The sequence below is a fragment of the Phocoena phocoena genome, chromosome 1 (assembly GCF_963924675.1).
Source record: "Phocoena phocoena chromosome 1, mPhoPho1.1, whole genome shotgun sequence".
NCBI lineage: Eukaryota > Metazoa > Chordata > Mammalia > Artiodactyla > Phocoenidae > Phocoena > Phocoena phocoena.
In genome coordinates this window covers 176028025-176053572 of record NC_089219.1, presented here as the reverse complement: position 1 = coordinate 176053572, position 25548 = coordinate 176028025, and positions in this window count along the sequence as shown.

Genomic DNA, 25548 nt, shown 5'->3' with positions numbered 1-25548 from the left:
GTTCTCCTATTTATTACCTATTTCGGGTTTAGGTTGGTACAATATGATTAGTTCTATCTAATAGAACCAGTATGCCTCCTCTACCTCTCTCGTCCTCTGCCACAACATTCTCAGAGATCCTGGGTGCCAGGTCTCATAGTTTCAAGATGGTGGAGAACCACTTGAATGAAATCTGCCTGTGATGTCAACAAGACAAAGTCTTATCATAGTAAGCCATTGATATCTTTGGATTGAATGCTCTCACAGCACGGCCTATTCTACCATGACAAATACAGAAATTGACATTTGCAGTGGGTTATTACTATAACAAGAACATTAAAAAAAACCCTAATATCTGTGATATTGGCTTAGTGACTGGTAGTGGGTAATGAGGAAACATATCTGAAGCTGGAAAGACGGAGATCTGGTGCATGTTATAGCAAGCCATTTGGTAAAGTACCACCTGTAATAAGTTTGAAGGCAAACTTTTGCCTAATAAATTTGTAGCTCCAGTAAAAGAAATGGGACAAAAATATATTCACAGAAGGTAGAGTGTGGTGGTTGGGAAAGCCTGTGTTTACCACATTATTACAAGAAAGAGCTGACAGAAGAAAAGTTGGCTGGGTTTTCAAAGCAGAAATGAAAATGACCTTACAAAGTTACAAAGCAGACTACTGCTAGACTCCAACAGTAAGAAACAGGATGTTAAAATATTTTGATCAATAAAGGCACAGTAGGGCTTACCTGGTGGCGCAGTGGTTGAGAGTCCGTCTGCCGATGCAGGGCACACGGGTTCGTGCCCCGGTCCGGTAGGATCCCGCATGCCACGGAGCGGCTGGGCCCGTGAGCCATGGCCGCTGAGCCTGCACGTCTGGAGCCTGTGCTCCACGGCGGGAGAGGCCGCAGCAGTGAGAGGCCCGCGTACCACTAAAAAAATAAATAAATAAAAATAAATAAATAAAGGCACTGTAAAATTTCTCTTGTCAATGTTGAGATTAAGAATATAGCTATACTCCCCTATTTTTCCAGATAGTCACAATGTAGTTCCTTTTAAGTTGAGAAAAAGTGTTATAGAATTAAGAAAGCAGAAAAATAAAGTAGTGGAGAACAAAGTCATCCAAGTGGTCACTAGCATGTGGAATTGACCTAAAATAAATTTATTAATAGCTTCAGAAATTTTTGCAGGGAATATATCAGTATTTCCAAAGAGACCATGGTCTTTATTTAAAATTTTTTACTGCTTAGGATTTAAAACAACTCTTTAAGTACCTAAAATTTTAAGAGCAGTTAATGACTCTGTCTTCCTAAAGTTCCAGGGCAGATAAAGCTGAAAAAGTAAAACAGACTTAATTGTAAGAGTGGTAAAACTTTAGAGAAAGCTGTCATCCTAAACAAGACTCCTTTGTCAAAATCAGGACCATGATAAACAATGAATGGAAGGAACCCTGACATTCAGAGTGGGAAGATCCACTTGAGAATTTGGGAGGTCCACATCTCCTCAAACTCTCTGTGCCTAAAGAAGTGGTCCAGTTCCCAATCCCTCCTCATTTGCTGAATAAGAAATCTCTTCTCTTACTTGAGAAAGATAAATAAAACAGGTGCCTTACAAGGAATTGCTTTGGCCTTCCCCAGTATCTCTCTCCACTTCCCCTCGGGGCCACAAGACCTACCACTAGGGTCGAATTGTAACATGACTCAACTTGGAAAATGCTCACCCAGGTAAACCAACTGAGCCCTGACTAATACAACATCTGGGATTTTTCTCTGAGAATCAAACTAGTGTATATATTACTGTTCACTTGAGTTCACTTCAATATCCCAGAGATGCTCAAATTCAGCACATCTGAAATAGAATCCATTTTCCCCTCAATATTCCCCTTAGGAATACTGATCAGAACATGGTAGTTTTTTTCCCACTTAATTACAGATTAATTAGGGTTTCACCAGTCACTGATACGCAGCATATCAATTTTATAAGAGCTTTGAACACAGACAACTTGAGCTCAAATCCCAGCTCCCATGTCTTTTAGTCTCAGCGTTATCTATATAATAACTCTACTATGAAAATTAAATATAAATATATGTAAGTGCTTATAACTATGCTTGTAACATGTAAGTGTTCAACAAATGTTAATCATGTTTGTTACTACTTAAAATAGGTGACTGAAAATTTATAGCAGAACTCCAGTTACAGTGGTTATAGTTTACTGGATATTAAATCATGCTTTAGTTAATTGCATAATAAAGTAATCTGAAATTAACAGGAAGCACATTAATGGTGAAATGATTGAGGCATCTCCCTTAAATCATGAATTATTAAAATGCTTGTTCACATTATTACTATTTAGCATTTTTTTAAATAAATGCTTGACCCTGAAATAAATGATGCAAAGAGGGTGGGGTGGGGAAAAAGTACATATTAGAAATAGAAAAGGGAAATCTTACACTATTTGTAGATCATGTGATTATTTACCTAAAATAAACCACACAAAAATATCTAGGAAAATGAGAAAAAACATATAATGAGAATAAAAGAATAAATCACAAGTTTTAAAAATAAAGTTTTATATATACAAGAAAAACAAGATGGGAAATCTCCAAAGCTGTACTATGCTAGTATGAGAAGTTATTTCATTTGAGTAGAAAAAAGCGTATATTTTTATAAAAGATATTGACAAAAGTTATTTACTGTAAAGAAAAACAGATGTATGAACTATAAAAAAATCATACATTTTAGTTAAAAATATATATATATATATAAAAGTCAATCTTGGCTAGTAAATGACCTTCTAAGAATAACACCGAAAGCATAAATTAAGAAACCATAAAATGATGATTTCAACTACATATTCAAATTAATTGTCATATGCAATACAAATGATGTTAAATAACACATTATCTATAGCACAAGTTTCAGTGTCAACACTAATAAGATCTCTTAAATATCAATAAGAAATAGGAAGATGCTCAAGCAAAAGTTATAAGTAATTCACAAATACATACACATATACATAAGACATATGTAACTAAGACATATATATTAATGAAACAGAACTGGAACAGTGTGAGGAGTGTGGCTATTAATTAATAGCCAGTAATTAATAGTACTGAGAGGAGTATCAGTTGCAATTGTGTTTCTAAGGAGAATCAGTAATATTTTGTATAACCTAAATAAACAAAAGTCCTTAGAACTCAAAAGGATTAATTGCTTTTGAAGATTATGCAAGTTTCTCCTGAAATGGAATAGATAGCTGCCTTTGAAAGGATTATGTAGAACTACATTTAAAAATAAAGAGTAATTTTCAAAATAAATAAATAAAGAGTAATTTTCGCATTATATTGCTAATTTACAATCACGTTCTGGTAAACTGTGGGCAGAGTATAATCTTAATTTAGTGGAAAAATATGTATATGTATATAAAGAGAAATCTAAAAAACCTTCACCAGCAGTCTAAGCATATTTATCTCTGGTGATAAAATTATTATTATTTATGTTACCTTTTTCTTTATATTTATCTGTCTTTTCTAATTTGTTTTGTATAGTGGGCCCAGTTTACATGGATTAAAATAAACTAAATTCTACAGTAAATAACATTTTTATAGTGTCTCTTCATTCTTACTTTCTTACATGGTACATTCTTACATCTTTTCATTGTATTGTAAACTCGTTGGTTAAATGTAGTATGTACATTCTTTCATCTCTTTATTGTATTATAAACTCCTTGGTTAAACAATTCCTTCATTATTATAAATAAATGTTCCACAGATTGGGCACATTGGAAGTTGTGATAAAAGTTAAAGTTCCCAGTGTAAGAAGTACCTCTTTTATAATGTTTTCATTAAAATGACTTATTCCTGCCTGAATGTGACATAATTTGCCTTTGTAGAAACCTAACATTAAAATGTAACTTAAACATATTTTGTAGAAAACTTCAGGGGAAATTTTTGTAAGTAATTCAGTATATGGCTATCTATAAAACCAGTGCCTTCCCAGCAATTGATTACATGCTTCAATGCTGTGCTAAATTACAGACTGTAATGATCATCACAAGAACTGTGAACTCCATGATAGGCAGAATATATTTATCAATCTCTGAGTTTCCATGACCTAGTACATTGCCTAACACACAGTTAGCACTTATTAATTCATTATTTGTTGAATAAATGGTTTCATGATTTTGTAAGAAAAATACAATAATGGTCCATCTGCTGGTATGTAATGAAGATCATGGGCTGGTACTTAAAATAGCTTTAATGCTGTACTTTCAGAAAAGCCATAATTAGGATATTTAGTATGAAGTTGCTAAAAATGTTTATGTTTTTCCTTAAGAGATGGATATTTTCATAAAAATGCAGCCAAGCCCCACAGTTCCGATGACTAGAAGTATATCTGAAAACAACTTAAGGTATCTTAGTCAACTTAAACAGAATGACCCAGAGAATATTCTAAATCCTCTGTGTCTTCAATGGTTTTCTAGTAGTTGCTTAAATCAATCTATATTACACAATACCCAGGTACTTCAACAATAGAATGTGGACTTTAGGTATGTAAATGATGTATATCTCAATCCTAAATTATGGAGGACATTCTGACCTTACTTTATGTAGGCTAAGTATTTTTTCTTCCAATGCAATATTTTAAAATGCTCTTCCAATTCACATCTCCATCACTTCTATCATATATTAAACCACATTTTATAGTTAGCAGTGGAGTTGTTATAGGAAACAATAAAAAGTTATTATTTTAATAGAACATTTTTCCAGTGGACATTGTTGGCACCCTCTTCCCCTACCCCCATCCCCTTGGACCATTCTCTCAGGGCAGAGCTCCTCCACCAGTGTCTGTGGGCTTTGCAGCTACGAGCTTGCACTTATAAATTTCTTCACATGAATGCCCTTGAGCACTGAAGGTGCCTGTTTATGAAAATCCAGAAACGCTTTTTTTTTTTTAAACCCAGCTTCATCCCCTGCAGTGTGGCTATAGCCAAATCCTGAGAGTTTGGGTATTATGAATCCAGTTCCTTTTCCTCTAGGCAGATAAACTGTGGGGTGTAGTTTACCCTCCAGAACTTCCTGAAGGATCAGGTTGTGTCTGGAACTTCAACAGAAATTCCAACTTTGTTTAGTATCTTCTCTTCTTGATTACAGTAGTGTCGTGGTTAAATATAAAGATATGTATAGTTTTATGTATACAAAGGGAACCTATACTCCACATTTAACCTAAATGTTTTTCCAGAAGTATCTTTTAATTTAGTCTTTTTTTAGCAATATTTTGTTATAATTTTCTTTTTCTTTAATATTTATTTATCTGGTTGTGCCGGGTCTTAGTTGTGACATGTGAACTTTTAGTTGTGGCATGCATTTGGGATCTAGTTCCCTGACTAGGGATCGAACCCGGGCCCCCTGCACTGGGAGTGTGGAGTCTTAACCATTGTGCCACCAGGGAAGTCCCAAATATTTTATTATAGTTTTCTCATGATTTCACAATAAAGAATATATTTGTAAGTACCCCCATATCCTACTGGGTCCTGGCTAAATCTTCAGAGCATGCAGAGCCTGTGATTATTAATATGTCTTCAAACTTTTATTCTTCACTTTCATTCATATTATAGCTCTTATGTACCAATAAAATCCTTGCTCTAAAGTCAGTAGCCAATCTGGTTGTTATGCTGAAGAGATAAGGTTTAATTTAAATATATACTCATACTTGTTTTCTGTGTGTGCATATATACATACACATACACACACACACACGCTTGTTTTGAAGTGTTCATTTTCATCCTCATTATTTGGAAAAAATGGAAAAATATTTATTGCTGTTTGCTTTCCTCTGTTCTAAACTAGATTGGGCAGATTTATTTCTTGTTATTTTTACATGAAATAACCACACTAGTCAGCATGTTCAGATGTTTTTAAAGTCTCATAGATTTACGTTCTTTTGCTTTAAACATCTGACAACTGTACATGTAGTTATATGGAAGCTAACAGAAACTGTAACAGAAACAACTAACAAATCAGTAGTACATAGTTAAATAAAAGTTTTATTTTAAAGTTAAATAAAAGTAGACACTATCTTTTTGATGGTTATTTTAGAAATTTGGCAAATACAAGCAACTAGGAAAAGCAAAAAAAAACTACAGCTTCTAAAAATTTCCCCTATATCTAATGTTAAATACAAGCAAAATATTTTATATTTAAGTTAATTAATAAAATATTTATTTATTTTAAATAAAATTTTACTATTTTAATTTTAAGTAGTTTTCATGTGGGATCTTGATCCCATATGGTATTGGTGAACCTCCTTTACCTGAAATTCTGCTGAAGTTAATTAAGGAGCTTAAAGACTTGTTCAAAGGTAGTACAGCATTGTGGTTCAGAATGCATGATGTAGACTTGAATGCCTACTTTAACCTAAAAGCCTACAGGCAAATCACAGAATCTTTCTTTCCGTAATTTTTCACAAATTTCTACAAAAACAGTATGTACTTCATAGGGTTTCTATGAGTATGTATCCATGTTCTACACTACTTTCTTATCCATTATGATGTAGGAGAACTTCTGCAGGTATAAACTGGGCAGAATTAGGAAAATATTAACCAAGTATGTGTATTCATTTTATACTTGTCCTTATTTATTTATCCCAAAATTGTTATAGAATGCATACGATACTTATATACTCTCCAGTCACTGTGGACTCCATTTCTAGAGCTTCATGTGGCCTACATCTTCAAGAGTGAGCAGAAAAATAAATTATAATAAATTAAAAATTTGATCAGTGATCTGAACATTGCTGAGGTACTGAATGAAGGAGGAAAACTGATTTAATTAGGATGATCAATGAATATTTCTTTCAGTATCATTTTACAAGATGGCTGGGGACTAACTTTTTTTTTTATGCGTTACGCGGGCCTCTCACTGCTGTGGCCTCTCCCGTTGCGGAGGACAGGCTCCGGACGCGCAGGCTCAGCGGCCATGGCTCACGGGCCCAGCCGCTCCGCGGCATGTGGGATCTTCCCAGACCGGGGCACGAACCCGTGTCCCCTGCATCGGCAGGCGGACTCTCAACCACTGCGCCACCAGGGAAGCCCGGGACTAACTTTAATGAAAGTACCTGGAAGAGTATTTGCAAAGGTCCTGAGGCAAGGAAAAGTTCATGGGTGACTGGGTATAGGGAAAGGAACATAGTTAAGATTGGAGAACTGAGGAAGTGTTAAGGCTACTGAGGACACTGTAGACTACGATAAGAGATATTATTTTTATTCTTCATTAAGTGGAGATTTTTCTAAAGGTGTTTAAGCAGTAGAGAGACATTTAAGTGGTTCTTATTTAAGAATGTCACTCTGGTTGCTGTGGATAGGGGTAAAGATTAGAATTCTGGGATCCAGTTAGAAGTCTCCTGCTATGGAAAATGGCAGTATTGACTGCTCAGGTAGAGAGGATACACAATTTAGAGTCAACATTATTTAGTTCTGAAGAAGGCAAGTTAAGGTAAAGGAAAAGCGTAGATAGTTTTACACTCCTGGCAAGTGGTAGGTAGTTTTGCCACTAAGGATACAAGGAGGACTAGGTGATAGAGATAAGTTTGGGAACACAAACCAAGAGTTCACCTTTCAGAAGTGCTACTTTTTGTGATATCTAAGACATATCTAAGTAGAATATTCTAGAGTGTACCTTAGAAGAGAAGTCATAGCAAAAGATACGAATTTGTCAATCATCTACTTGTAGATGATATGTAAAGATGTAGAATGAAAATCACTTCGGAAGAAAAATTTTGAAAATAGGACCATGTTTGAGCCCTTATTTAGGCCAACACAGAGAAGGAGTCAGCAAAGAATCTTGGAAATGTTGGCCAGAGAGATGAAAAGAAATACATGACAATGCAACGTCAGAGAAGCCAAGGAAAGGAAATCTTTAAGATAGTAAAATCAGCCCATTGTGTAAGGTGGGAATGGAAATGTCCTGGGTTTATAACACAGAAATTATTAATTGCCACAAGATGATGAGTTTATAGCAAAAGCCCAACTGCAGTGGTGGAGTGGGAAGGCATAAAGGAGAATCACGAAGTGGTAGCTGAAAGGATATGTGGTTTTAGAAGAGGTTTTTAGATATTCTGCTTTTGCTTTTTGTTTAGTCTTGTTCAGTGAAAGTAATCAAGCATTATTCTATGCTCTTCTGATTCTTCCAGTATAGTCTTTCCTCACCTCCTAAAACTGACACATTATCCCTCAGTCAGACTTGAAATGTCTATCCTCTCCGCCAAAGGTTCTTAAATCTGTTATTAAAAAATTCTTAAGTTAGGGCTTCCCTGGTGGCGCAGTGGTTGGGAGTCCGCTTGCCGATGCAGGGGACGCAGGTTCGTGCCCCGGTCCGGGAGGATCCCACATGCCGCGGAGCGGCTGGGCCCGTGGGCCATGGCCGCTGAGCCTGCACGTCCAGAGCCTGTGCTCCGCGGTGGGAGAGGCTTCAGCGGCGGGCAAAAGTTCCTAAGTTATAACAGGAAATCATATGCCATCAATAACTTCATAGAATTAATTCATCCTTTTAAAAATATTTTAGATCTATGGTACTACAGTGCAGCAGTTATCACAGGGAGATGTTGGGGGATGTAAAGAGGCATATCAAATTGCTCTCACTCACAGAAGCTCAAAGAGAAAAATATATAAATCAAAAATTGCAATATAATCTAAGCACCAGTAGCAGCATATTAAATTTTTTTAAGTGCATGCAATTTTTCTTGGAGTTTTAGCAAAGGTTCAACAATGGAGGCAATACAACAATGGAGAATAGGATTGATTTATAGAGAGAACATAGGAGATTCCCACCAGAAGAAATGGCAGATGTAGAGGTATGTTTCTATGAAAGAGCAGAATGTACTCATAAAGTATGGATTGAGTGGAATGCCTGGAAACTCAGGTAGCAATACGGAGGTTGGAAAGATAATCTGAGACCAAGTATAAAAAACCTAACATCTAGGCTTCCGTGGTGGTGCAGTGATTGGGGGTCCGCCTGCCGATGCGAGGGCGCGGGTTCGTGCCCCGGTCCGGGAGGATCCCACATGCCACAGAGCGGCTGGGCCCGTGAGCCATGGCCGCTGAGCCTGCGCGTCCGGGGCCTGTGCTCCGCAGCGGGAGAGGCTGCAGCAGTGAGAGGCCCGCGTATCGCAAAAACAAAACAAAACAAAAAAAACCTAACATCTAAAATGATGAATTTGACTGATAAATGAGTTATTTTTTCCTAGTGTCTAAAGTTTTTAAGCAGAGGAGTGGAATGATCATATATTCAGTTTAGAAAGGTAATTTTGACAGCAGAGCTGAGAATATTTTACGAGATAGAAATACTGAAGGCAAACTGTTAGGAGTTCGTTTTATCAGTTCATAAAATAGATAATGAAGACTCAAACTAACGTATTGACAGTGAGAATGAAGAGGAAGGGGAAATTTGAGAGATATTTATGAACTAGATTTAACAGACCTTTATGACAAATGAATAAGATGGTGAGAGTGAGAGAGAAGTTGAAAATTCAATAAAATTTAAGAAACATCCACCTACAAGATTTATGCTAGATGTTTTCACATACATCTTCTCATATGCATGTCACAGTACCTCTGTAATGTAGACATTATTATCCTCACTTTCTGGTGAGCATATTAAAGTCTGGAAAGGGAAAGTAATTTGCTCAAGATTTTATGGTTAACAGTTACCAGAATCATTACTTGAACTCCAATTGTTTCATTCATCTCCACCTAGCTTTGTTCCTCATTCTATTTGAACTTTCTCACTTTCTCAAGGGCTACAAACCTGGATGGCTGAATAACACTCAAAGAGTAGTTTCCACACACTTTTAACCAACAAAAATATGTTTATGGACTCCAAAGATGACTAAGTGCTCTGCTAATACCTTGCATTTGTATAGTGGGTCACAGCATTCAAAACACTAACATATAGATTATTTTCCCTGAGTCTCCGAACAGCCTTGTGAATAAGTGAGGCAGATTCCAGATAAGGACTCTGCTCCTTGACCTATTTCCCAGCTCTTTAATCTCCATAACACCTTCCATATCTTAGTCCCTCACCATCGGATATTTGAATGACAAAGAGCTTCAAAATTTTCTTGTGAAACCTGAGAGCTGGAAAGAGACTTAGAAGGTATCGAGTAAAATTCCCTCATTATAGATGATAAAAATTTGACCCACTGAAAAAAAATGATTCACATAGATTCACAAACTGAGCTCAGATTTTCAAATCTGTATCCTTTTATAGTGCACTTTCTTTCATTAAAATCATTCCTTACTGTGCTTTTAATAGCGGTGCTAATAAATTCTAGAGTCTTTCTCCTGTTGAAGATTGCCTCTTAATAAAGGGGCAAAATTATTTTAGTAAAAGAAATGAAATGTTTTCATTCTGAGAGTAAAACTTTTTTTCTTAAAAAAACACAGCTTTATAATTTTGTTTCATAAAAATGTGGGTGCTATATAGTAATCTGCTAAGGAATTGAAATACACTAATAACTAATAAGTGACTGTCATCCAAGCCCAAGAAAATACCAATTCGTCTGTGAGCCCAGTTTAGTTGCTGGGGTAATTGTACTTATTTTGATCTTTCCCTGTTTACACCTTTGACTTAGCTTTTTGAAATTATTTCAGTTTAAGTTTATTGTCTGCGATGGTTTGCACACACATTTAATTAAATTACAACTTTTGAAGCTTTCTCATTTTAAACCAGATATATCATTAACAAGGTAGATAAACTAATGAGGACCAACATACAGAGCATCCTACATAATGATTTCATTTCTCCCGAACAAAATTTTGCTAGAGAAATTATATCTCTTTATCCTGATTGCTTATTTAAATGTATGAGTTTGTCAGGTCTAGTTATATTTACAATAAAATAATGTTCTAGGCTTAGTTTCCATGGGTATGTTTCCATTGGTAATTAGATATTTATGAAGTTTGCATTTGTTTTTACTCAGCATTGTTGATAGCTTCAAGGAAATGTGCCCTTTTTATATCAGTGGATTAAGGAAACAAATTATTTTAGGAGCAATCCTTTGCTTATTCCCCTCTCATTCAACAACTGTTCCATTAAAGCAGTTCTGCTGGTTGGTGAGAGAACACCAAAGCCATTGTACTAAGGATCTAAAATATTAGTTTGAATTTTGAAAAAAAGGATTTCCTCTATGAACTACCAAATTAAACTGTCTCATTACAGACTGGGTATTTTTTATGCAAGGATCAAGGTGACAGTTACCAGCAGCTAGGTGAGTATGGAAATAGTATTCCACAAAACCAGAGCAATAATGATGTATTGAATAGAAAACCAAAGGGCAATATAGTAAAAAGGTCTAAAGCAACTCAAGCTTTGTTCGCAACTTCACTTTAAGTTTCAACAGGATTCAGTACGTGTATGAATTTCTTTCACAAATAGCCTTTTTTGAGTGAAACTGATTTGTGAGTAGTTGTCAAATGTGACATTTTCTGCCATTTTGCTAAAGTGGAAATTGCTCACTAGGGATGGAAGACTCTTTGGTAAGTTAAAGCTCAGAAACTGGTGTGTTGAGAATCAGGCTTTCGATGAATGTCTTGGGAGAATAAGTTTAAAGATATCTGAGAACTTTTTTTCTCATGAAATAGGAAGACAAAAAAGTTTCTAAACATCATTTCCCCTATCTTAAGCAACACACATATTTAAGCAGCTTTTCTCATTTATTTCTAGCAAGTAGGCCATCTAAATTACACAGATACTCTATCTTCCTGCAGCGGTAAACAGGCTCTTCTAATCACCTTTGATTGCCTAAGTTTGCTGAAATGAGATTATTTCTTTTCATTTACAACACACCATTTCTGGTCTCTGTGTTTTTATTACTTAACACACTCTTTAAAATATTGATCTTTATTTATAGACCAGCATTTCAGATTAACAATGCCATAAAACATATAAGCTACTCCTCTATCAATTACTGAGTAGGTGAAAATTGTGACTAAATTTATATAAGTCATTTTGATAATATATGATGATTAAAACTTATACTTAAGGATGATCATTGCTGCAGTATTCATAACATAGTAGGAAGATGAAGATTAATGAAAAACATTAGCTGAGTTAAGTATTTATATACAATAGACTATTATTCAGTCATTAAAGACAATGATTAAATATAATTTGAAGCAAAATAACTAGCTGTAAAATTTATATATTTGGTGATTTCAAAATAATTAAAGAAACAAAATATATAAGAAAAATTGGGAAGAAACATCCCCCCGATTTAGTATTATTCACTGCTAAGTGGTGGGATTATGAGTGATTTTTGTTTCTTCATGTATTATGGAATGAATGTAATTCCTTGAAAATCAATCAGAAGTCAATAGAAGTTTTAAAATAATGAGAAAGAACCATTAAAACATCCAAAAAAACCCCTAAATCTATGCCTTGCTTTCCTTTCCATTTTCTGATTCAGACTCGCAGCTTTAGGTAACATCTACAGACTGATAAATCTCAATCTGGATCCTTTCTCTGAAATTTAGACAACCAATCTGTCATCCGAGCTTGCGTATCTAATAGGAATCTGATGTGCAACAAACTCACAACTGAGCCCCTGGTATCCCCTCCATAAGCTCTTAAAGTCTTGCCTTTTTCAGTTAAGGTCAACTCAATTCTTCCAGTTGCCCCAGCCAAAATATTGGAATCACTTATTTCTACACATTTCTCATATCTCTCTTATCCAGCCCATCAGCATATGTTCATTGCTCTATTCTTAACATATAATGATACTATGAAAACTCCGCAGCATTCTCAAACCACCACAGATCATACAGTCTAGCCTCTCATCAATTTTGTCTTTGCTCCCTTTAGTCTAATCTGAACAGAGCCCCCAGAGTGAAGACATAAAGTATGATTCAGTTCATATCAATGAATGCAGTGTCTATGAAAGTATAATTCAGTTCATATCAATGAATGCAGTGTCTATGTCCCTGAGAGTAGAGCCCAGCTTCTTACTGTAACTCAAAAGACCCTACATAAATCTGGCCTCTAGTTATCCTTATGACTTTGTCTCCCACAATTCTCTGTCTCATTCACTCCACACAAGACACACTGGCCCCCTTGCTATTCCAGTAACAGGCTAGACATGCTCCTTCAGGATCTTCACTGACTTGTCCCTCTGCCTGGAACTTTCTACCCTCAAGGGGATGGTCAGTATTATATATCAAGTTGGTGAGGCTACAGCTCCCAGTTAGCCAATCACTAAACTACGTGCCGCTGTGAACGTATTTTGTAGAGGTGAGTAAAGTCCACAATCAGCTGACTTTAAGTAAGGGAGATTATTCTAGATAATCTGATTGATCAGATTCAAGCAGTTAAAAGACCTTAAGAGCAGAGCTGAGACAACCCAGAAGAAATTCTGCCTGTGAATAGTAGCTTCAGCTCATGCATAGAAGTTCCAGACTGCCTTTTCTGATGGTCTGCCCTTCTGATTTCAGATTTTCCTAGTCAGGCTCCACAATGACATAAACCAATCTCTTGCAATAAGTATCTTAATATCAATACATATCTCCTACTGGTTCTTTTTCTCTGGTCGAACACTGATTCACCAGTTATCCACATAGGTATCACTCCCTTCAAGTTTTTACTCAAAATATACCTTTATTAAGATCTTAGCCACTCTTTGTTATGTTTAAGTTTCCCATTTTCTGCTTTATAATGATTAATTTTTATCACTTCACTGTCCACCATAATTGATGCTTTAATTATTTTTCTTGTGATTACTCCACTAGAATATACACTCTATGAGGCAGAGATTTGTGTATCTGATTGGTTTCTATGGCATTTCTGTTACCTGCAATGGTACCAAATACATAATAGTTGCTTAATAAATATTTCCTGAATGAATAAATCATGACAGTGAACTTATATTTGATTATTCCTGTTTTCCCATGTAGATTTTTTGAATTTGCATCTAGTCAGTATACCCTGTCATGTTTTTATGCTTTGTATGTTGTATACTTAGTAATACAATCTCTAGATATATATGTTTAGTCATCCTGTATGAGGCAGTATTAAGGACCACTCAAGTAGGTGTCACAGAGCTCAGGATTATGTCCTAATTCTTCTGCATCTGTGAAACCTGTGACAACTCAACTAACTTCCTAAAGACTGCTTTTCTATTGTGAATAGCTAAAAAAGTTGGTGTGGTGAGTACATAACAATATATGGGGCATTTCGTGTAGTATAAAACATTGTTAAAAAGCACTAATAATTTGGGGATATTTATCAATATTTCATTCAATATTAATTGCACATTGTATATCATAGCAGGGCAGTTTACCATTCAATAAATATATTGTCTTTAAAATTTATAATGATAATATGTCTGCTACAAATAAAAATACAGGCTCATAGTTGAAAGTATTTTTAATTTGAGATTTACTAAAAATACTGTTTATTTTAAAACTGTATATTAAATGTGGTTTGTGTTTGGATAAAATGTTTTTTATGAATCTTAGGTAGCTTTATTCACAAGAGCTATACTGAAACAATGGAGACAATGGCAAGTCATAGTGTTTTCATTTGCTATAAACACTGTCTTTTTCTTTATTATCTGATGAGACTTCTGAAAGCATTGTCAAATCAACTCATTTCACCGTCTTGTATGACTTCTACCATTTCCCTAAGAATCAATTTCTCTTTCTCTTATTCTCTCTCTCTCTCTCTTTCTCTCACACTCAATCACACACACACACACGTAATACCAAGTGACAATTTTGTGCATATGATTATAACACTTGCTCTGGGACAGAAAAGAAAAAAATCTTGAGCTTAAATTCAGCTTAATGGCAGAACTTATAAATACATCTCACATCCCAATAATGGTTAAGTGTTATTTTTGCAAACATAAGTCGTTTCTGTGATTACTGTAACTCTAGCTTGGAAACAAATAAATCAAAGTGATTTAGATGTTCTAATTCCAGACAGTAATATTGGAAAATATGTTTGTGAAACAAGATATTCTAAATTATGGAGAAATTTTTATATGTAACTCAAATCCAGTTGAATTTTCAAGTAAACAGATTGCATTTCCTAAATATACATAGAAAAATGTGAAATTATTCAAACTAAGCTATAAGTCAAAACCCTCCCTATTTTTTTCTCAATAAAATAAATCCAGCAACAACACAAAATATACAATGGCAAAAATATACACTTCTTGGTCCAACCCTAATTTACCTGACTGCTTTTTTTAAGTAGAGAAATGCTTGCTGGAACACTTTTCTTGAAATTCTACAGGGTAACGCAAGTATTGTTGTATGACATTAGTTTATTATGTTCTGAATTAGCTTAAAATGGGTGTTTTAAAAGACCTATTTAGTCTCTCTTTCAAGATCTGAACCATCTCCTAGTTAACACCTCCCCCCAGTAAATCCACACCTGTGGTGGTGGAGAGGTTAGAACCCAAGTGGTCAGAGCTTACAACATCAATTAGATTGCACTTATAACTGAATGGCATTACTGGTTTCAACATGGGCATCCCACAAAATGAAGGGCAACATGTAGATTATCTAGAGGAGCGCTGAAGATAGAGTGAAAAGGTCATCCTTAGTTTTGAAACCTAAATCTGACAAGAATATTTGAGCAGACATTAATAAATTTGCAATTTATCTCCTATCTGCTGTTAGCTAGTATTTTCTGTACCAGTAACAGGTGTGAGGGTTAAGACATTATCCACATATCCATAGTCTCATGGAACTAATAGCATTTAGTAACATTTAAACTTACCCCTTTACAATAGTTTCAATTACTAAATGTATTTTTTTAACCTTACTATATTGGTTGGCTACCTTGCCAATTTTGAAGAGTTCTGTCATATATATTTAATGTGGATTTAAAATTTTTAATTTATGGTATAGTTCATATCATAAATATCTTTTTACATTTAATATGGTTCATATATTTTATTTTTAAACCCATTTATCTCTTTAAACATATGTTATGGCAAAAGAGGCCAAAGTCCCTCAGAGTTATCAGTCCCTTCAAAGGCCAGGCTATAAAGATAAGGGTGACATAAAAATCAGAGGCGTCATAGAAAGTTTAGTGGGCTCAAATTTACTACTGGGAATTCTAAAGTAGAAATTTAACTCCTCTTTCCGAGTGATGAGCAGAGCTAAAAATATAAAGAACAAATGTTGTTTAAAGCCGACTGTGAAGGCTTTTCGTCATACTGTAACCTACTGGTTAAAAATTGAGCCGCTACTTCCAGGGAATATGAAATAGTATTACCCAGTGTATCATAGGAAAAACGTTCTCATTTACACTCCAAGAGGAAAGTTTATTCTCACATTCAAAGGACTTTTAAAACAGCCCACTCATCACCAGTGATAACGCAGACCCAGCATCCTCAGGTGAGATAAAGAGAACTGCAGCGTCAGGTGCCACTTCCATGAATACATCTAGCAGGCCAGAAGTATTCTCTAAGAACACAAGTGACTTATCAGTACGTTAAAGAGAAAAACAAATTCAGACAAATATGAATTAGAAACCAAGTAGAAAGGGTGTCCGGTTAAAGCGAATGGTATTTTCTCCCCTTTCAGAGTCTGATGTTAAAAGAACAAGCTCAGGAGGCACACAGCTTAGGTTCTGACTCAGGCTGTGACATCTGGTGACTGTATCGGTCCAGGTCCCAGCAGGAATCAGAAAGCAGACTGACTCTAAAGGGTTTCACTGAAGGGAACGCACAGAAAGGACTACTTGCAGAGGTGGGCCACCCTGCGCGAGCAACAACGGCGCAGTACCCACCTGAAACCTGAAGGGAATTTCAGTGGAGGATCCAGTGTAACTCGTTACCAGGACCCAGTGAAGGCTGGAGACATCACAAGGCAGCAGGCACGACGGGCTGTGGCTGTGGAAGAACGCGGCCAGACCCACAACCCAGAAGGAAAGAGGGGGACACACAGCACCACCGCCGGCCCCTCTGTGCTTCGTTGAGTTTCGCTGGCTCACAGGGTACCGGGTGCAGAGGCCTCAGACCGGAGTTCCTGGTGCGAAAAGGCTGCTCAGCTTGGGCGTGCGTAGACGCCGCAGCCCGCACTGCAATCTGGGGCATGAAGCACAGCTGTGCCCACTCCTTGAGAACTGCGGCTCCTCCCCACTGACAAGATCCCTATGAAGCAGTCCCGCCCTGGCCTTTCCAGAAGAGCACATGCGCTAGAGCCCCAGCTCACATCTCTCCATCCTCTGATCAAAGAATGTAGCTTTCCTTTCCTTCTGAACCCAACTCCGTCTCATTCTATTGGCTCAAACGACACTGAGCAGAAAGGACCCTTTTGCTCGGGACCAACTTGGGAGGGTCAGTAACGCAGTCATTTATCAGTCGCAGCAAACTGAAAGCCAGAAGCCAAGAGATTCTGAGTGATACAGTCTATGGAGATTTGCCTCCTGGGCAGAAAAAAAAGCAATAATGGATCTGGAAGGGCGATTCCTTGTTGGATGGTGGGTAGGGAACAGGGAAGTACAATGAGTCTTTGAGAGCATAATGTAGCTGCTTCATCTGGAAGCAGAAACTTGAATTTAAACCTTCTCACTAGGGAGTCAATCAGTTGTTTTCATCTTCTTCAGGACAAAAGCAGCTGCAGGTTATTATTATACAAATCGCTCAAGCCTGTGTTTCTCCCTTCAGATTTTTCTCATAATTTTATCAGTTGCAGACTTGTGAAGTGGCTTGTTTTTCGCCCTGAATAAATTTAGTTGAAATTTGTAAAACCAGATTTTCCTTATTCTTTATTTCTAAAATCTTGCCTCTTAAACGGTTTGCAGAAAAGATTTGCATCTTTGCAGAAAAGATCACGTTCAGGTGAGTTGTCTAGAAGAGGTAGAAAAGAGAGCCCTAACTCTGAGAACACAAAATTAAATCTAGAATAAGAAGCCAGAAGAGTAAGAGATGGTGGATGAACCTCATGAAATCCAGGCCAGTCTGAAGCCTTGTCCCAGTCTGGGTACAAAACCTCAGGAAACTTGATGCGTCTTTCCCTGGGCTCTTGGCTTTAGCACATGCGTCTGCTTTCAGTGGTGCTTGCCCAACGGGGCACAATCTCTGCTAGTGTTTAGTTCAGTAAAAGGCCCAATCCTAGGAAAGAAAAGAATTCCTTCCCTCACGCTTTTAGAGCAAATGAATTTAGACATTACCATCAAGATGTCAACATTAATCTTATCTTTTGGTTGGAAAAAAATCAAAGAAAACTCCATTGCTTACTCCCCCATTTTCTCTTGCCCCAGATTGGGCAGGTTATGTTTATGGAATACATTTCTCTCCTCATTGTCATGTATTAATAACATTTGTACCTGATTCCCTAGAACGAGACCTGGCTGTATTGTACCCTATCTGATCACTTATCTTGAAGAATTACGAAGCTCTAAAGAGAGTCATGAACCTCTTCCAAAATGAGTAGAATGAACCTTCTGTTAAGAAACAAAATTCTACTAGAGAATGGACTTGAGGATATGGAGAGGGGGAAGGGTAAGCTGTGACAAAGCGAGAGAGAGGCATGGACATATATACACTACCAAACGTAAGGTAGATAGCTAGTGGGAAGCAGCCACATAGCACAGGGAGATCAGCTCGGTGCTTTGTGATGGCCTGGAGGGGTGGGGTAGGGAGGGTGGGAGGGAGGTTGACGCAAGAGGGAAGAGATATGGGAACATATGTATATGTATAACTGATTCACTTTGTTATAAAGCAGGAACTAACACACCATTGTAAAGCAATTATACTCCAATAAAGATGTTTAAAAAAAAAAGAAACAAAATTCAACTGAGCAAATTTTAAGGATCTTATTTGCTTTATTCAATGACTCATGAATAGGGCATCATCCCAAACAGCAGACAGAGCGGAGCTCTGAAGAGCTATACAAAACGAAAGACTTTTATAGGCAGGAGGGGGCAGGACAAGAAGTTATTAGCAAAGAGTGGATTGCTTCAGGCAAGCTCACTTTCCTTTGGTAGATGGCAGGTGTTTATCAGGCAGATTACCTTACTAGTGTTAACCAGGTAACTTCAGATTGACAGGTTTAAGATTCTACTCCTGGAAGAGGTTGAAACTGTAATTAAGTTAGGTATTAACAGTGGTTTGGTCATGTGGGCTTAGGATAAGTGACTCCATCTGGGGCCTGTTGTCATTTTTTTTTAACACTTCTTTCTGACCTAATACTTCAGTATATCTTTGTTCACTTTTTATGCTCGGCGGTCTGTAAGATTCATGTCATGATATAATGAAAAATTTTCTTCTGCTCTTACTAGGGAAAGTGATTCACTTCTTTATATTGACTGAAATTTCTGCATTTATTTTCAAATAATTATATTAATTTTTAATAGTTTAAAAAGCTATTTTTCTGTTCTGGCTTCTCACAAAGAGCTAGAAAAAGTATTGCTCTCCCACTTACAGTGAAAATAAGGCAGATTAAAGTTGGAAAAAATTCCCTGAAGTGTCTATTATGGTACAGAACTGGAGGAAAGGAGTAGAAACCATGTGAGCAAGTCTAGAATCTCCACCTGAATCCTACTGAACAGAAACCTTAATCTGGGAGGTTGGGGAAAACAACAAACCTCCAGCCCAATGTAATTTACCGTTTTAACAAACTAAAGAAGAAAAGCAATATAATTATGCTAATAGGTATAGAATAAGCATTTGACAAAATTCAGCAAATATTCATGATAAATACTTAGAAAAATAGGAATAAAAGAGAACTTTCTTAACCTGATAAACAAAAGCTACCTAAAAACTACAGCTAATATTACATCAACAGGTGAAAAAACTGAGTGCTTTCCACATAAAAACAAGAACGAGGCAAAGATATCCACTCTCATTACTCCTATTTAGGCATAGTATTGGAAGTTCTAGCCAGTGCAACAAGGCAAAATAAGAAGAGGAATATATATTGGAAAAGAAGAAAGGAAAGTGTGTCTATTCATAGATGGCATAATTGTTTACATAGAAAATTCTGAAGAGTCTACAAGAAGGTTCCTAGAACTAATAAATGGGTTTAGCAGGATGCAGTCAACATACAAAATCAGTTGTATTTCCATATATTAGCAAAAAATAATTTGCATTCAAAATTTAAAAAGCAATAGCATTTATAATAACACCAAAATTGAAAATTTTAGTTATAGACCTATGAATGTATTTTCTCTTGCCGTTTTTTCCCTTTCTGTCTGGAAAGCCTAAAGTCCCGTGTTTGATTAACTATATTTCCATAGTTTGCTTGGTGTAGTACCTTATTTTGTTAACCCTATATATACATTTAGTTGTTAGTATTGAAAATATGAATGTATATGTCAGTTTGTTTTAAGAGAGCTATACTTGATTTTATAACATATTTTATATGGTGACAACTAAAAAACACTGACTAAATATAGAAGGCAATTTCATAGGAACTCAATAGACTGCAAGTCAGTTTTTCTTGCTCTCTTTGCACATAAAAGTTCTTACGTATTTTGTCAGACTTGTTTCTTTCCCATGGACAAAGTAAAAATAGCATGGTAATTTTTAGATGATGTTTGTAAAGCACAAACATTTAAGATCTGCTGGGGAAAGAAAAAGCCATCTAAGTAGGCAGAGTTCAGTTCTTATGAGCAACTCTTCAATTTGACCAATATCTGCTGTCAGCTTTTTATTGTCTTTCTCTTCTCACATATTTCTTCTCAATGTTTTCAAGCTGAAAACAATGCTTTTCTCTGGCATTCCAGTTAGACTTCCATTGAGAACAATGAAAAGGTTGATATCTTTAGCTAGAAGAAGAAATAGAGGGAAAATGTTAGCAACAGGCCAAAAATGTGAATTGCATTTTCTATATCTGGTAAAAAGGAAAGAAGGCTGATAAAGATAGATATAAATATCAGAGAATAATTATCCAACAAGCTCCTGTGCATATAAATAGGCATATTGTGGTGACATTTAGCAATAAGGAATTTCAAGGTGAGAGGGCAAAATGTGTACATTACCCAAATGGAAATAGGATAATAAAAGAAGTGCATTTTGCATAAAATGCTACTTTAAACATTTGACTTAAACCAGGAGAATTCTTGACTTCACAGGAAAATAGATCCAAAGAGAATGGTTAAGACAGGAAAAGCAATAGAGGCAGAACTGTATAGAAATAAATATAACAAGCAAAAAGGAAAATAGGGAATTAAATGGAGAAAATTTTAAAAAGAAAAGGAGAAATTCAAACTAAAGGGACAAGAAGCATTTCAAAATGTAGACAAAAGTAATCTATATAAATAATAATTTCAGCAAATAATGTGTTAAGAAAACGATGGTATGTCTTTGGAAAAATATTCCTTTTTAATGTCACATAGCACTTTATTCATGAAAGAATTATAATTTATAATGATCTTAAATATATCTATAAATAAGTATAAGAATGCTGAAAAAAGAGCATATATGAATAACAAATCTAAACTGTAATACTACATCATTAGTATCAAGGTAAAAAAATAATTCATGACTAAATAAATGGAAATGAACTCAGAGCATCTCTTGATCATGAACACTAAGAAAATATTGTGAAAAACAGTAGATAGCATATTTTTTCTTCACTTCCATTTTTCCTCAAAATGGGACAAAGACTCATCTGCTTAATCTGGGGTGTGTGGTGGGGTTTGAGGATAATTAGTTAAGGCTAGTTTTCTCCTGCCATGTCTCTTCTTTTCCCCCTGTCAGTTTACAAGTGGGTGGCGTAGACATTCAAGTTTTGTGGCATCTGAAGATTATGTAATTTGGAGGATTCTTTTTAAGAAACATTACACAGGGAATTCCCTGGTGATCCAGTGGCTACAACTCAGTGCTTTCACTTCCAATGATGCAGGTCCAATCCCTGATCGGGGAATTAACATCCCACAAGCCTTGTGGCCAAAATTTAAAAAAGCAACCTCCCCCCCTCAAATTTAGTATAAAACATTAGATATAATAGTATTTCTTAGAATCAGGAAAAGTACAACAGCAAAATCATAAAAGTTGATAAATACCACAATCACAAAACCCAGTAAAGCAACATAATTTTATTAATTAAATGTCTGACATTCCTTTATCATATACCCCCCCACATTCATAAAGTTTGGATGTAAATCCCTTAGATACATCTCACGATAATGATTTTATAAGGAAAGAATAGAAACTTGCTCCAGTCTGTCCTGGTATTGTGAGTCATTAGTTTTCTTTATCTTTATAGTTCAAAAAATTTTCTTGCGGTATAACTACACTGCATTGATAACATAAATTTTAAGGCTATTGTCAAATTTGGAAAAAGCTTGATAAATTTTTTTCCATGGGAGCTATCTTAGACATCCTAATATTTTATAGTACTGTTCTAAGTTTGTGCCCTGAAAATGAAATTTTTTGATAAATTATATTTCATGTGATTCCTGTATTAGCCCAGGTTCTCTGAGAAGGAGATGCCAAGATAATATAAATGTGCAAGAAATTTCTGAGGGCAATGCCTGTGAGAAGAAAGAAGGAGGCAGTCAGTATCAGACAATGATGCAAGTCTGATTCCAGGTGAGGGAGAGAAAGAGAGCAGAAAGGAAGGTGGGATAGAAGCCTCCTAGACTGCATTGTAGTTCGAAGGAAAGTTCCACGACGCTGCTGGGGAGTCATCAAGGCAAAGTCGCTTGTCAGAGGAGTCCTGCATCTCCCAGGAATGTATTGCCTTTGCACCCTGCCACACTCAGTCAAGGGTTGGGACAGTTCAAACCCTGGGATGGATTTAAAATGCAACTGCCAACTTCTGGACTAGAATTTCAAAGGCCTTGGAGCTACCACAATAAACCACAAATAAACATGACTTAGCATTTTCAGTTCACAGAGTTTTGATGTAATTCAGAGAGGAGGTCTTCTTTTCTTTTCTTTTTTAACTTTTTAATTTTTTGGCCTTACCACGTGGCATGTGGGATCTTAGTTCCCCGACCAGGGATGGAACCCACGCCCCCTGCATTGGAAGTGCAGAGTCTTAACCACTGGACCACCAGGGAAGTCCCTTCTTTTCTTATTATTTCACATTTATTCTACTTTAATAGAAATGGTAGGTTATAGCTCATTCTTCATACCTTTATTTGGTGCTACCTCTACCTGGCCCCGTGATCCTCTCTTGGTACAATTCCTGGAGTAGAGAAGATGCTTAATTAATGTTTGCAAAACATGAGTCCCCTTTTTCTACACCATGAAGGACAGTCTGGTGGTTTTAAAGATGTGTCCTCAAATTCTTTGATACTCCTCTCCTAAAGAGATGACTGTTTCTCCTCCCCTTGTGTGTGGGCTAGACTATGACTCACCTCTATAAAAGAGAATTTTAAAAAATTTTTAATAAAAAATAAAATAAAATGAAACTGCTGAGTCCTTCAATCAGTTGTGCTCCCTGCTAAGGGAGATCAGAGAGGCATGTTCTCATGGACACCAAAATTCCCGTTGGAAAAAAGAAGGGAAACAGATGTATGGTTCATTTGTAATTGTTCTTTGTGCTCTATCTATCTATCTACCTATCCCTGAAATGAAAGAACTTCTATTTTTATTATGCATCAGTAAGAACCAAATCATGGGCAACAGAAATAGTCCCAGGAGCAGATTCTACACTAGGAGAAGCAGCAAATTAACTGCACGTGTAAAAGAGACTGAAAAACACAAACATGAATATATGCCACTCATCCAAATTAAATGTAGACTCAAATTTCTATTGGCAACTTCTCCCAAATTTTCAAGGCCAATAAAATGCCACCCAATTAGAAAGAAATTTTGAATGAAGGGAAATAAAAGTAGAAAGGGATAATGAATCAAGATGAAAATGTATCACTTTTGTAAAGTTTATATAAACGTATGACCTCGACATATATACACTACTGAATGTAAAATAGATAGCTAGCGGGAAGCAGCAGCATAGCACAAGGAGAGCAGCTCGGTGCTTTGCGATGGAATAGGGAGGGTGGGAAGGAGGCTTAAGAGGGAGGGGATATGGGCACATATGTATGCATATGGCTGATTCGCTTTGGTGTACAACAGAAACTAACACAGTATTGTGAAGCAATTATACTCCAATAAAGATCTATTTTTAAAAAATGGTATATTGTGGTTACCTAAAATAAACAAAAAAACAAAAAGTATGACCATGTGAACACATTGTTAGGGCAGGGTCATGGAAGGGAGCCTTGCAAATTAGGAGGCCTGAAGATTAAGCTTCATTAGATTCATAGTTAATCTATCCCTTGAGCATGGTAAGTGTCTAACTGAATTCTATTTTAAATTTAATTTTTAGAGGGAGTAAAATATAAGAAGTTATGGTACTCAGAAAAGTGCAAACAACCACTAGGACATTTCTATCGGAAAAACGACTTGAGAGTATGTATCTGTTGTCCAACTCCAGATTTAAGGAAAGGAATAGAATAAGATGCAATAATGAGAGAACTGTTGGAAGATGAAAAGGTCAAGTATAACAGCTAATGTGATTAGTATGGGGGTAAGTAAACATACAATGGGTGGTAATTTTGTTTGTGTGTGTGTGTGTGTGTGTGTGTGTGTATGTATAGTGGAATCTATATGTTGTTTTAAAGCTCCTGAAACAGCAACATAAAATTTTAATTGTATACATTTAAATTTCTACTTTGAAACATTAGTATTTGAATTCCTTGGTACTTTTCCAAAACTTTCCTTAGTGAGTGTGTTTGTTACCTGAAATATTTTGACCTCACGGTGAGATGACAAAGACTCAAAGAATAGAAAGCAAATATTAAAGCAAAAGCAGTGTTTTTTGTTTGTTTGTTTTTGCGGTACGCGGGCCTCTCGCTGTTGCGGCCTCTCCCGTTGCGGAGCACAGGCTCCGGACGCGCAGGCTCAGCAGCCATGGCTCACGGGCCCAGCCGCTCCGCGGCATGTGGGATTTTCCCGGACCGGGGCACGAACCCGTGTCTCCTGCATCGGCAGGCAGACTCTCAACCACTGCGCCACCAAGGAAGCCCAAAGCAAAGTGTTTTTAATAAATAAAGTTATTTTCTGATTATATAAATATTTAAAAATAATCATTATAAAAGCTATGAAATAATGGATCAAGAGAAATTACAGTGAACAGAACTTGAAAAATTAATAGGATTGTGTTAGAATGGAATTTAGCAATAATCTAAACCAAACTCTCACTTCATGCAGCAATGTCCACTATTCTCTTTCAAACTGACACAAACTCTTCCTGAGCTCAGAATAACTTTCTGAGTACAGGGGTTACCAGTCTCGGCAGTAGTTTGCTTTAGGAGAATGTAGAATAAACTCTCAATATTAACCTTTAAGGTGATATGAAACCATCTTCCTGTGAAAGTTTAAATAAAGTCTCTCTTAGAGACAGAGAAATAAGGTGGCTGACCCTGCAAGGCCTCTTCTTACCCCAGGAATATAAGTAATAAAGGAAGAAAAGATCAGAGAACTGTGAGTGCAAAATCAGGAGCTTTACTTCTACACAATGTTTTTGTGGACAGAGTTTAAAGTTCAGAAACAAGGTGTAGATATTAAAGGAAACATCTATCAAAACAAGACATCTTTTCAAAAGATGT